Source organism: Spea bombifrons, chromosome 3 (genome assembly GCF_027358695.1).
Source record: "Spea bombifrons isolate aSpeBom1 chromosome 3, aSpeBom1.2.pri, whole genome shotgun sequence".
Taxonomy (NCBI): domain Eukaryota; kingdom Metazoa; phylum Chordata; class Amphibia; order Anura; family Pelobatidae; genus Spea; species Spea bombifrons.
Window position 1 is genome coordinate 67029633 of NC_071089.1, and position 14082 is coordinate 67043714.

Genomic DNA, 14082 nt, shown 5'->3' on the forward strand with positions numbered 1-14082 from the left:
ATGGTGCCCCTTTGTGAGCATCTGCTGTAGTAGTTTCTCATACTTTGTTTACATGACTACATTTAGTATAAGCACAGTTTATTAACATAGCACATAGTAAATAGCAAGATAAAGGTAAAAACAATGAAAGATCTACTCACAAAACAGGCAGTGCATGAAAGTTTGCAGAAAATGCAAGTCTGCAAAGTTGCACAGTTTGAACTAAAGCTGCCGCTGGTTGCAAGGCATAGACATATTAGGAATAGAAGGGGTCTATCACGAATAACCACCTCGTTATGCTAGTGTTGGGAGCAGGAGGCATGGAAGAAGGTGCAATCCAACAGCACAGACCTCAATTGATCTCTCCAATCAGCCCATGTAAAATCTAATAGTTGTTGGAACACATAGACAGTCAAATAGCTGCGGTGTAGACATGTAGAACATGTAGACAGTCAATTAGATGCAGTGGCCTTATCCCAAGTGAACTCTTCCTAAGTGGTTAGATAAGAGATCCACTGGGTTATTTATCTTCTTCCAACTACTCACCTAGCCATCTGTGTTAATCTCTACCATACCTCCCTCTTTTAGCGGTATGATATTATCATGGAAACTAATCTACCTCTAAACCCTTTTTCGAGAAGCGTATCTTTCCTCCTACCACTCTCAGCCATCATCGTAATCAAGTCAACGAACGACAACTTCTATAGATCACCCAGACCCTATAAACTCATCTCCATTTCCTATTGATTACTTTTCCCTCAACTACCGACTAGATAATAAGCTTGCAAGAGCAGGACCCTTTTCTCTTTTTGTACCAGTTTGTTATTGTGTGTGATTTTAAATTATTCCACTGGTTGTGACACTACAGTATCTGCTGGTGCTATAGAAATAAATGTAATGCAATTATGTTGATTGTTGTAAGAATGTAACATTAAGGAATCAGGCAGCAAGGTACTGGGTGAATAGCATGTTTCCACTATTCTTTAAAAACTGTGGTTTCTTTTGAAGCAGACAAAATTAAGGGCTCCTCCACCCAAAATAAAAATTACAAATCAGATTGTACTTTAAATCTTTCAAGCTGCTTTCTCAGAGTTATCGGCATCGCTCCGGCATATGTTTCCAACCAATCATGTCAGAAAGCTATAGAAAACATTGATTTTCGCAATACATAGAACTTTCTTTTCTGCAAATTCCAACAGAAACATTTCAATTGCTCTTTAATAAAGGAAATCGAAATGTGCTTGGCTTCTCTAAGCAGTAAAGTAACCTTAGCTAGTGTTTTAAAAAATGAAATCTTATATTTGTGCCTTGATGGTCTTAAAAATCTTTTGATATTATAAAGTGGTCCTCACTACTCTGCTTTATAGAAAGTAGGTGACAGGACAACTGTAGTGGAATGATAAGCAACCCTAAAGATTCAATTGTACTAAACAAAAACACCAAATCCGTTATAAACAATGCACCCTTCGTGTTCGTTTTCATGTTCACCCGAAAACAAATGCACAAGTACAATAACTATGGTGGAATAAAGAAGGAATTACAGGCTGAGAATACTGTGATGAGAATCCCATTTGAGGGCAACTCCTTCTTCCTGTCTCCTCGTATCGGTAAAAGTGAGGCTGCCCGCATAGTGTGTGCAAGCAGCCAGAGGGAAAGCTGCAGGAGTGATGAGAGGTAAGCGGGGGCGGGAGGTGGGAGATATATATATATATATATATATATATATATATATATATATATATATATATGTATGTATGTATGTTTACATATGTTGTATGTTGGAAGCAGGACAAGGGGCAAAAAAGGCACAGACCGGTTGTGTGGGGGCAATGATGGCACAGACCAGCCTTGAAGTTGGGGGGTCCAGGGCAATTTTTCGATCAGGCACCGTGGTTTCTGGTTACGCCCCTGCACGCACAGACATTTTTATGTTTTATTTTTTGCCTTTATGACTGTGTATTTTCCTCTTGTTTAACCCCACCTCCTACACTTCCTGCTGCGTGTGGTATTATATTCTGGTGTGAAGTTTATTTCCACATTAATTTTCTGCCTTTTGTATTCATTTTTTACCCCAGCATAATCCTATTGCATTGCATGATCTGCTTTAATATGCATGGTATGCAGTTAATTGACAAGCAGCTTCTGCTACATTATACATAACATATCTTTCTGTCCTTAAAGAACAAAGCAAATATTATTTATGCAGAAATAAACAGGAGTACACATTTAAAGTTGATCTCTAGGACAGGTTTCACAAATATCTTTAAATGAAAAATACTGTTCTAGAGCCATAAGTAGGAAGATTGGAAAGCTCACATCTAAGGTTGCCACCTTTTCCTACAAAAAATACCAGCCACAGTTGTGGGTCGGCGATGGTGAAGATATCAGGTGCCTAGAGCTCAGTTCTTGTAAAGCACTGTGGATATCCTGAGGCCATATCCCTCTTTTTTCCACTCCATAAAAAGCTTTAACAGTATAATATGCTTACAGTAATAGTTTATTGAAGTGCAGTTTACTTGCTGAGTACTTTATATACCTAATTTATATGTGTAAAATATATGTTCTTATCTCACTCTATCTAACATAGCTAATGAGGCTTCATCTTAGAGATAATTTTCTTTTGCATTTTGTTTTTTTTTACTCTCAATCACTCTTACACTCTCTCACACTCTCACACACTCTCTTACTCATGCTCTCTCGCACTCTAACTCTTTACTCACTCTCTCTCAAAGTCTCCCTACTTTCTCCACTGATCACTTGCGCGTTCCTGTCTCCTTTTCCCCAGCTCCAGCTTCTTCTCTTGTCCCTTCATCTTCTTATTTCTTCGAGAGCTTCTCCCGGTATTATCTCCATTGACTAGGCCTTCTGGAGTACTTCCGCACAAGGGCAGTGCCTCCACCGACACTGGGAGATTCAGCCAGCACAGACGTCACCCCTGTGCTGCATTCCACACCAGATACGCTCCTGCTGTTCAGAGCGCCTGGGGGAGGGGCATCCCGTGCATCGTCCTAGGCGTGGCTCTGTATCCGCACATGCACTTAGTGATGGGAAGTTCGGATCATTAAAGTGAATCGGATCATTTCGATTCGTTCACTGAAATGATCCGATTCATGATCCGGATCTTCGGATCACTCAGTGTGTCTGCACGGAGTTACTGTTTTCCAGTAACTCCGTGCAGGCACACTAACGATTGGCCCCGCCCCTTTTATTATGAATCCTCCCCCCTGCCTCCAGTGATGTCAATGAAGGCAGAGAGTCGTTCAAAGATTCGGATCTTACAGGGATCCGAATCTTACAGTGATCCGGATCACTGTAAGATCCGGATCATTGTAAGATCCGGATCATTGTAAGATCCGGATCTTTGAACGACTCTCTGCCTTCACTGGCATTCTAATCATTAAGAGAATGTCACCATACTGTTATAAATAAATATATTAATAATCACTGCCCCTGGATTTACATTCCCCTTTACCTGCAACTGCACCTTAAGCTAACTTTATTAAATTAATTAAATTAACCCTCACCATTAAATTAACCCTAAACACCCCATCAACCATGACTGCCCTAAAATTAACCCTTAACACACCATCAACCATGACTGCCCCTAAAATTAACCCTTAACACCCCATTAAGCATAACTGCCCCAAATTAACCCTAAACACCCCATTAAGCATAACTGCCCCTAAATTAACCCTAAACACCCCGTTAAGCATAACTGCCCCCAAATTAACCCTAAACACCCCATTAAGCATAACTGCCCCCAAATTAACCCTAAACACCCCATTAAGCATAACTGCCCCAAATTAACACTAAAGACCCCATTAAGCATAACTGCCCCTAAATTATCCTTAAACACCCCATTAAGCATAACTGCCCCCAAATTAACACTAAAGACCCCATCAACCATACCAATTTATTAGGTAATTTATCTGGAGTACATGCAATTAATTTAGGGGTAGTTATGGTTAATGGAGTATTTAGGGTTAATTTCAGGGGCCGTTATGGTTAATGGGGTCTTTAGGGTTAATTTCAGGGGCCGTTATGGTTAATGGGATCTTTACGGTTAATTTCAGGGGCAGTTATGGTTGATGGGGTATAAGGGTTAATTTTATGCTGATGACTGAGGGTTAATTTAATTAATTTAATAAAGTTAACTGTAGGTGCAGTTATAGGTAAAGGGGGGCAAACTCAGGGGAATCTAAATCCTGGGGGCAGTGTGAACATTATTAATGTATTTATTTATAAAAGTATGGTATCAGTAATATTCTCTGAATGATTCGAATCTCTGTAAGATTCGGATCCTTGTAAGATCCGGATCCCTGTAAGATTCGAATCATTCGACTCTTCGGTTCATTCGACTCTTCGGTTCATTCGACTCTTCGGTTCATTCGACTCTTCGGATCATTCGACTCTTTGAACGACTCTCTGACTCTATGAGTCATCGTTCCTATGAGAATTAATGAGCTGTAACCTGACCCCAGAGTGCTCTGCAGATGACTCACAGCTCTAGGATCAGGTTACAGCTGCATGATGATTCACAGACTGAACCGCTACAAACGAATCGTTCAGTCTAGTGAACCGACTCATCCGGATCACTAAAAAGAACCGGATCAAATGAACGATTCGTTCATGATCCGGACATCACTACATGCACTTGCATAATTCGCCTGCACCTCACTCCCCCTGCTGCAACAAAACTACCGGCTTTGCATTGCGGATATATTTACTTATGCCGGCAAAGGGTTAAATACTGGATATGCCCACAAAATACTGGTCGGGTGGGAACCCTACTCACATGTTTGTCATCAAATACCAACAGAAAAGTAAATATTTTCAATATTTTATATTTAAAATCTAATTAAAAAAAGCCAAATGTTCCTTTTCTATCGGACAAAAAGGCTGTAACATGCATCTTGAAGGAAAACAGAAATTTTCTTCTGCTCAATGATCTGCTCTGGTGATCTCTACAATGATGTAAAACTGACTTTGTAAATCCTCATCTTGGTATCTTGTTCTCTGGGTGAGCCAAGGACTAAAGTAGAATTTGCATTGTAGCATTTGGCTTCTACGTGCTGCTTCCCCTAAGTTGAGAGAAACTGTGTTTTGCCCAGAAATTAAAAAAAAAATCCTTTATATTTAGAGGTTCTTATGTTTGGGGTCACTATCTCAGAGTAGCTCTTGCATTGGAAGGGGCACATAATTCATGTTCCAACAAAACATAAAAACAAAACAATGGAGTATTGTGTCAATGGGCCCAACCTTGACTGGAAGAAACCATGTCATGATGAGTCCAGTGAGAGGATTGTAGATGGAATTTTTTTTATAGGGTCCTTACATTTACCTCTCAACCAAGTAAACTTACCTTGGAACTTCTAATTCTTTGTTGGCTTTCTGCAAGGTACTCATAAGAAGTGACTGAACTATGCACTGCTTGTATAATATTCTGTGCCTCGTCATATCTATAAACAACAGTGCTGTAATTCTAGGGTCATATTCCTCACCCAGAGTGTGCGTTACCTCTTCACAATCTATTTCGAGCCGTCTCATTGCTTGGCATACTGAACAGTCATGGAGGAATGAAGCATAGCATGCCAAAAGTTTGGAATTAATTTAGCTTCTGTCAACAGCTTATGCTCGTGCAAAACACAGGCTTCCACTACATTGCCAGAGGAGGACATATATGGTAAGACAGACATAGCCCTGCGACTTTAATTACAAGCTTGAACAGGCCCACCAGTCACCTGCTTTATGCTTGTCGAAATGCAGGTTCAAGATGAGGTGGCCAAGTCTAAAGTGTACATAGCTGGCATATTCATTTCTAACCCAGGAGGAGATAAACTGAATCCAGTTATGCTGCAATGTAAAGCCTGCAAGCATGAAAATAAATAACCTTCTTGTGTGGGTTAACATTAAAAAACTTATACAGCAGTGTCATACATCAGATTATTGCTCATATATAAATGGCCTTTCCAGGGAAATGTCAGCATAGGGAGTTAACAAATGTCTAAAATACGGAGCAAGTACTAAAAGAAGGGCCAGATTTCTGTACAATAAATAATCTCCCTGGTGTGAGAGTATGACACAAGGCCAAAGCAAGAGCAATATGTAAAATATATAAGACACTGGTGCCCACTATCCTTGTAAAGGAAGGTTATAGACATAAAAATCTAATCTTCAAGTAGAATCCAAATTTGCAGCATATATTAGCGCTGCAATAAAATAAAAGGCACTGTCACATAGTCTCTGCTATGACCTCTAAATGTTTGTTTCAAAATTTATGACATATTTAAAGGGCTTTGTTAGTGGCAGATGTGTAAGACATAATACTAAAGTGGTTGCAAAGAAGCCAAGTTTTAAAGAGTGATTAATTATATGGCGAATGCCAATTCCAGTCAAGATGTGGAAAGGCCCTGGTATCTTTTATCTATTATTTTTCCACTCAAAGGATGTTTCAAATGTTAGAACATGGCTGACATCTGAACCCCTTTAGATCCTACACTATAGCTCATGGCACTGTCAAATAGATAATGGCTGCACTGTAACCCAAAAAGAGTTAAGGGGCAAAACAGTAACCACGTTTTGCTATCCAAAACATTCGCAAGGGAACATACATGGCTTGGATAGGATGCTGAATTTTTAAAGATGTGGAAAGAAAATAAATACTAGTGAGTCCAACTGTATTATTTTGGTCCACTCACAGAATAATAATTCTCTGCTTCAAGTTTTTACTGACAAATAAACCAGGGAATATCTTCATTCAAATAAGATATAAGAAATATCAGAACTATAACAAACTGTGGTGTCTGTTATTGTTTTGTATTTAGTTTTATCAATCCTTGTTCTACAGACCACCAAGGGACCTTTTAAGGAGGTCCCAGGAATTACAATTTAGAAACATAGATGCTCTGGCTATAAGAATATAGATAGTGATTTAAGGAAGATTAAATAGCTTTGTTCTAACTTAAGTTTATTTGAATTTTAACATAACACAAATAAGGTTAGGAATGATAAATAAAGAAAGGTTGGCTTTTTGTAATACACCAATCCATATTTTTGTAAGTATTACCAAAAACCTTGCATTTAAACATCAACTTGACTGCTGGTATTGTGACCAAAATAGCGTTAGACACAGATGACAAAAGTTAGTATGTCCTACCTCATTACTGACTAGAGGTCAGAAACTACCCTTGAAGAGCTGGCATAAAATGTATGAAATGCCTGCCAGCATATCAGAACTTTGAACAGTTGGCTGCTCAGAGAATTGTAACGGGAAACTATTGAAACTAGTGAACAAAGTGATGTTAGCTGAATAGCTATTACACCATTGCGCTACAACAGCAGTATACATTGGTCACCTATACAGCAGTGGAAGTCCATTTTCAATTCATATTCATTGTATATGCTGCTGCCTAAGAGTACTAACCATACATAGATTTCAATAATTTCACAGTTAACTATGCATTATGTGCAGAATACTCAGCCCTTCTCTGAGGGCATCTAACCAATCTTATGCTTTCAATATTCAAAATTAAGTTAGTGAGATATATGGTTTCATCTCACCATGACGTACCAGCAGCTTATATTTCATTGAACAAATCTTTTTGAAAAATTTACATAAAACATCTGTTTTTGTCATGGGTATTCTCCCCAGGCAAGTTACCATTTGGGAGGGCAAAAAAACAAAAACAAAAAATCTGAATATTTTATTATTAAAAAAATATATTCAAGGAGATTCATTGTTGCAAAGCGACAATATAAACACAATGCAACACCTGTATGTTTTTCGAGTACATGTTTTTTTTTGTGCTCTATGTGGATAATTTCATCAAATCTTCACAAATGTGAAATCATCTGAAATAATTATAATGCACATAATACATTAATATAATGCATTATTTGGATGCTTTATTTTAAAAAGGATGATTATACCATTTGTTTTAATACAGTATCTGTGTTTCATAAAAGAACAATTTATGAAAAGGATAATTTGAGCATTATATGTGCAGTCTTTTATAAAAAAAAAATTAAAACCGAGAGAGAGACATTTTCAAATTTCATAACCTAGAGCAGCTCACCTTGATTGCTCTATATAGATATCTTTCCAGCATCTAAATGTCATTTGCGTTATTTATTATTGGTTAAACATATTTTGCATTTAATTATGTTTATTGGCATCCATTTTAAATGTCACACTGAACAAATCTCCCCCTTGGAAACATTAAAAAAGCCTCGACACTTTGGCCAATAATTAAAAGTATGTATTTGTATTGTATTTAAATATAACAAGAGCATAAACGTCCTTATTAAGGCATTCTGGATAGATTATTCACTATAGCATTTGTTTAAAGGGGTGAGGATAAAAAGAAACTATTTTAATAATCTGGGCATGTTTACTTGCACAGAGAAATAAGTATATAGAGGTCTATAAAATAAATAAAAAAATAATCACTGTAACACTTTAAGGTAGGTAGGACAAACTGCATTATATTTTTCTATATTGCTTTATTTTTGGATAGTAAAAGTGGTTAGCGGATAACACTATAATATATGCCCTCCTCGATCTTTGGGCATATTATCAATTTTTATTTTAATTTTGTGCATTGTCTAGAATATTTTATCCTTTCTTGTTAATTCAGGGGGCTCCAAAACTTTATGTTGTCAGCAGCTGATTTGAAGGTCTTGAATGACTGATGTATTACCATGAAACGTGTTGTGTGGCACTGCTGAGCTGATCTACTGTTAAGGACTCTTTTTTATTAGCTGTGGTCTTACTTATTACCTGGATCTTAGACTATGGATGCTGCATATTTTAACTATAAAGTACTACATTCTTTGTTTACTACATTTATTCTGATTGATATCATTTCTTATTATAATGGGGGAACAGAGAAGACCACCACTATTGCCAATGAGGACCGTATATTTTAACATCTATATGTGAGTGCATTATATAAAGGCACCCATTTCTGACAGATTTACAGTACTACACTATGTGTTTTACGTTTTCTTTTGTTTCATGTGTATCCAAATGTTTACATTTTGACTACATTATCTATATAAATTTAAGGTTAATATCCTTTTGGGGAATATCACTAAGCACATGAATGACCAATTTTCTGTTTGTGCTTTATATTTTTGTGAATAAGGACTCACATAGATTCAAAGTGCAGCTGGTGTTGGGTTAAGTGCCAAGTATTATATCTGTTTAATTGTACCACAGGGAAACATAGCTACTCTCAATCACGTTAAGCTACATGCGACTTGCCCCCAAGGAGCAGCTGGCCCACAGAGCTGCTAAAGCCCACACAGGGCTGCTGTATGGTACGGTATATATTGTTTTTTTGTGAATTGCCTTTTGGTGAACGAATTGCGTTGTTTCAACATTTTTGGTGTTTTCTCCTTTTTGGTCTTCATTGATTTGACTTAAAGCACCTGAAGTAAGCAGCATTACAGAAATGTACTTGGATCTACCAAGTAATTGTATAACATGTGTGAATGTTTTAAGGTAATAAACAATACCAAGATCATCACCAAAGTTGTAGGCATGTATATACCAATATTTAATTTATACTGAACCATTACACTACCAGTTTTAAAATGATGCTATAAAGAGAACCTACCACTTTAGGTCAACATAGGCAGAAACAAATTAAGCAGCTTTAGAGTGAGTGAAAAGCACCAGAGGAACACGCAGTGACTCCCATTCTAGAATCTCCATTGTATTATACAGAAAAGCTGTAATGTGGTCGTATCTCCTCGGTTCAGCAGCAGGCGATATGGAGCAATTTCACATGGAATTACTAGAATTAATAGGATAAGTCAAAAGAACCAGCTCTGACAATGAAGATATATGCACACAGAACAATAGGCCCTGCCTTAATCATTTTTGAGATTGGATTTCTCCCCAGGAGATACAGAGTCATACGGGTGACACTCTAACGACAAGTTGCTAAGCTACTTGTCTTTCCCCTTGTTGTCACTGTCACCTTCAAGGTTGTTTATTACCAGCCATGATGATCTGCAGGTTGAAAGAGTGAAGATAGCTCACTGTCTTTGTAGTAAAGAAGCTTGTATTTATTTTAATAGAATTTGTCTTTTTTTGTATCCAGCATAAATTTAATTTCACAGAATGATATATTCCCACTGCTATTATTTCTTATTATCAGTTAATAACTGACACTTCTTGCATCTGAAGGGTAATTCTTTCCTTTACACACTGGAACTATGAAGTATTCCAATACTTATGTGAAGCACACTTCTGGATACGTGTTAAACTCAGGAAAACTCAATATTTGGACCACTATTATATTTATTTATATATTATATGTTTTGAATCTTTCCATGCCCTTCCTACATGTAGCCAATGGAGTATAGCAAGGATTTCAGGCAGTATTAAGCAATAATCACCTGGATTCTTTCTATGCTCCTTTTCTAGGTCTTCCCTTTAGTGTTTTCATATGTGTTTAATTGAAAGAGAGAACCAAAGTATTATTGGGCTTTTTGGGTGGGCTTCCTTGGGCTAGGGGCAGATATTATTCTATCTGAAGAAGAGATCTCAGAAGTCCTGAAAACTCATACAACTCCACATTTTTTTCTGTTGGCCCAATAGAGACTATTTATTCTCTTGGACCAGTGCGACTATATTCATTTAGTTATTCCTCGGAAAAAAAAATTATTTCAACACCTTGTACATGCACATTCACACTGCTTATCTTGTACCTATACTGTGTCACTAAGTAGAAAACAAAAGGTACCTTTAAAGGCGACGCAGTGTGGAGCAAAATGTATAAAATAAAAAAAAATAAAAACTATTCATTTTAAATCAATCTACCGTACCAAAATGCTCCATTACAAATAGGATTATTTAATTTAAACCTCAGCTCTGTCAAGCTCCATTAGTTTAAATGGAGCCTGCCATTTCCAGAGTTTGTTATAAATCAGGCTTATTTTACAATTTATGTTCAGTGAAGTCATTGCCTGGATACGAGAATTCATAAGCGGGAAAGAAAAAAAATTACACAGCAGTTCGTAATTGAGCAAAGTCACTGTGCTGCTCTCTGATTCAAAGAGTCATCTTGCTAAATGAGGACTCAAGCTGTCCTATACCTTGCATGCTACTAACAAATAAAAGACCTCTGGGAAAATGCTGAGCGTAGGCTGGATCTATTTTCAGCATGTATCAGCAGCTGCTGCCTCTGTGATCATGCATACCCTATACCATATGTAATCACTCCAGAGCTGCAACCAGTGAGATAATGAAAGTGTGCGGCATAAATCTATACTCGACAGGAATGCTAAATGAGAAAAGCAATACAGGGAGAGAGAAAAAGGGGGGAAATAAAGCACATTTTCAAGTCATTAGGAAGAGGGACTTTGACATATGAAGCGTTGCAAGCATTAATAGCACTTATCATACAGAGTGGAGACAAAGGGGGCAAATGAATCAAACTGACAGAACTGGGCCTTATTATGCTAATGCATGTTCCTAGGCTGGAGATCTTACTCCTTGGTGTGCAGTGAAACGATACTACCACAAGAAAGACGTTGTATGGACAACAAGAACACATGATCGTTTCTTATTGTAGACACAGAGTCAAAGGATTATTCTAGATTGGTAGCACCGAGGCAGATAAATAGAGGAGTGGGCTATATCTGCCCCATGCTTGGGATCAAAAATACTTAACGGAATGGCAAACAAAAAACTAAATCCTGATTACAACGGCAGAGAGCCTAAATGCTTAGAATTGCTTATTTTATTTCAAAGCAGGTTACCTAGCAACCGTCTCCATAAGCTTCGCTTCTTAAGGAGAAGGAATGTCTTCAACCAGCCAGGTATATTTAATAACAGGAAATTATACTAATGCAGATTCTGCAGACAGGTATGTTTGGATTGGGTTATATCATCTAACCAGTAACGGAACCAAAGATGGTAGAATTTCAGCCTAGAGGAGTAATATGAAACAGATATAGATATTAAAATATATAGTCAAGGGCAATTGAGATTAATGAAGAAGGGTCTCGTAATGGTGTTTTAAGACACCTGGCCACACCACAGCCAATAGAAATAAAGTAAAAAAAAACTATTGTCCGTAAACAGGCACACACAAATACTGGAATGACTTTCTAGGCTTTGCCGTTCGACCCTGAGACTCAGCACACTGCCAGGTTCAATATTGCCTTAAAACTCCATGGTGCAATTTGGTATTGTTAATCATTATGTGAAAATGCAAATGTATGTCTAACATTAATTAGAAACCGCTCCCATAAAAAAGTGGACCCCCACCAAAAAAATCTAGGTTTTCATTCTGTAATTCCTTTCACTTTAGTGATCTGCTGAATATTTAATGCGTGTTCTCTTTTCTAACAACACCCAGGAGACAGCTAAAATGTTCTTCTTGAAGAAATGTTCTCAGAGTAAAAATGACTTCCATCAGACAGTGCATCTGTTGGGAAAGGCAAATGATGCGTTGGATCAGGAAATATATTAACACTCAATGTGCCACAGAAACGCATAGCATACCTGGACCAGATAACTGTACTTCTCCCCTATAACCTGTTACCATTGGCTGGGAACTTTGGCAATTCTGCAAAATTTCACTATTGACTTTCCAAAAACATCTCTAATCGGTCAAAAGGCTGAAAGGCTATGCCAATATTATCAAGACCCTTATATGTTAATTTAGGATTACATGTAGATTAGGCATTAGGCATTTAAATGTCCAAAGGAATAATATTTACAGTATATTGGAATTTACAGCGGGATAGAATAACTAAACCAAAAATGATTTAAAGGACGAGAGTCAATTTCTAAAACTGCATTTGATAAAAACATTAATATTATAAATACTTGGAGGGTTATGTGTTATAACCATATATCATTTTAGAGATGATTTATTTACTGTATTGACTCTTTTCCCACATTTGTATATTATGCTTTGATTTATCTACACAATAAGCATGCAATTGCACTTGTTATCGTGACCTGATGGCCAGATGAGGTCTTGATCAGTCAACTTCTTGTTTCACCCTATCCCATAGGATGAAATCACAAAAATAAGGCTATATAAAATGATATCCACCTTGGTTTTAAATTGCAATACACGATATATGAAAATAAACTGAAAACACAATCCAGTCTTTTCACTAAAAGGAAAGCTGACGTGAGAGTTTGCAGTAGACACCTGATTTTGTTAATATTTATCAAGAGTTTAAGGTGACCTCATTTTAGTAGCAAAGCTTCTAAAACATGAAGCTGATTTCCCTATAAATAAATGATCCTAACCTAATAACACAGAGGTGCTTCAATTAAAGGGATGTCACGTATTGTACAGCAGAGCTTTCCAATTCAGATCTTGACCTTGTTTCCAGCCACCGAACATTTCTGATGCAGTGTCATCACATGTGTATGCATATTTAATAGGTGTAGCCGAGATTTATGATGTGTATGTGACTGAATCAGCTACAAACGAAAGTCATTACTAGAAAGGTGATTTATTGGGAAACAGCATCTCCAGTGTTTCCAATCACCCTTTTAGATCTGAAATTGTTATTTGTTATTTGTGTGAGTATCAAAATTAGAAGTTTGAGCCCTGTTGTTACTGAAGAAAAATAACCTAGACTAGCTATAAAAATGCATTTTTTTTGTCTTTGCACACATTACATGTGTACCATGCTTTAAGGACATTCACTCTTAAGGACACTTGTGCACATAGTTGCAGTAAACCATTGAACTTTTGTGTCTTTTCAGCATTTTTCTGAGTGTTTTCATGTTTTGTGGAGGAAATGACCAGACAATAGCAGTGCTGAACATGCATTGAGAAGTTGAAAAAACGGTAGTGCTTCATTTTAAGTAAATTTTCATTTTATATACGTGCTCTGGACACCATTGTGTACGTTAATGTGGGGGTATGCCTGTACTTATCTGTGGAGCAAGAATTGATATGCCAGGTAAGTGCTTGTGTACCACAAACTGGCACACAATTGTGTATGTTTTCTGTGTATGGAACAACCAATGCATCCCACATGATCTACATGGACCTTTCAATAGATAAACACAGATTTCCAACCCAAGACAGTATTGGAGGTTAGGACAGTAAGACTTAA

The 14082-nt window shown here is 37.2% G+C and overlaps 1 protein-coding gene across 1 annotated transcript in view; it reads right to left on the reverse strand.

Annotated features, from left to right (window-relative positions):
- Nucleotides 1–14082, reverse strand: part of BACH2 (BTB domain and CNC homolog 2) — a 128882-nt gene that overhangs the window by 18874 nt on the left and 95926 nt on the right. The window lies entirely within an intron of this gene.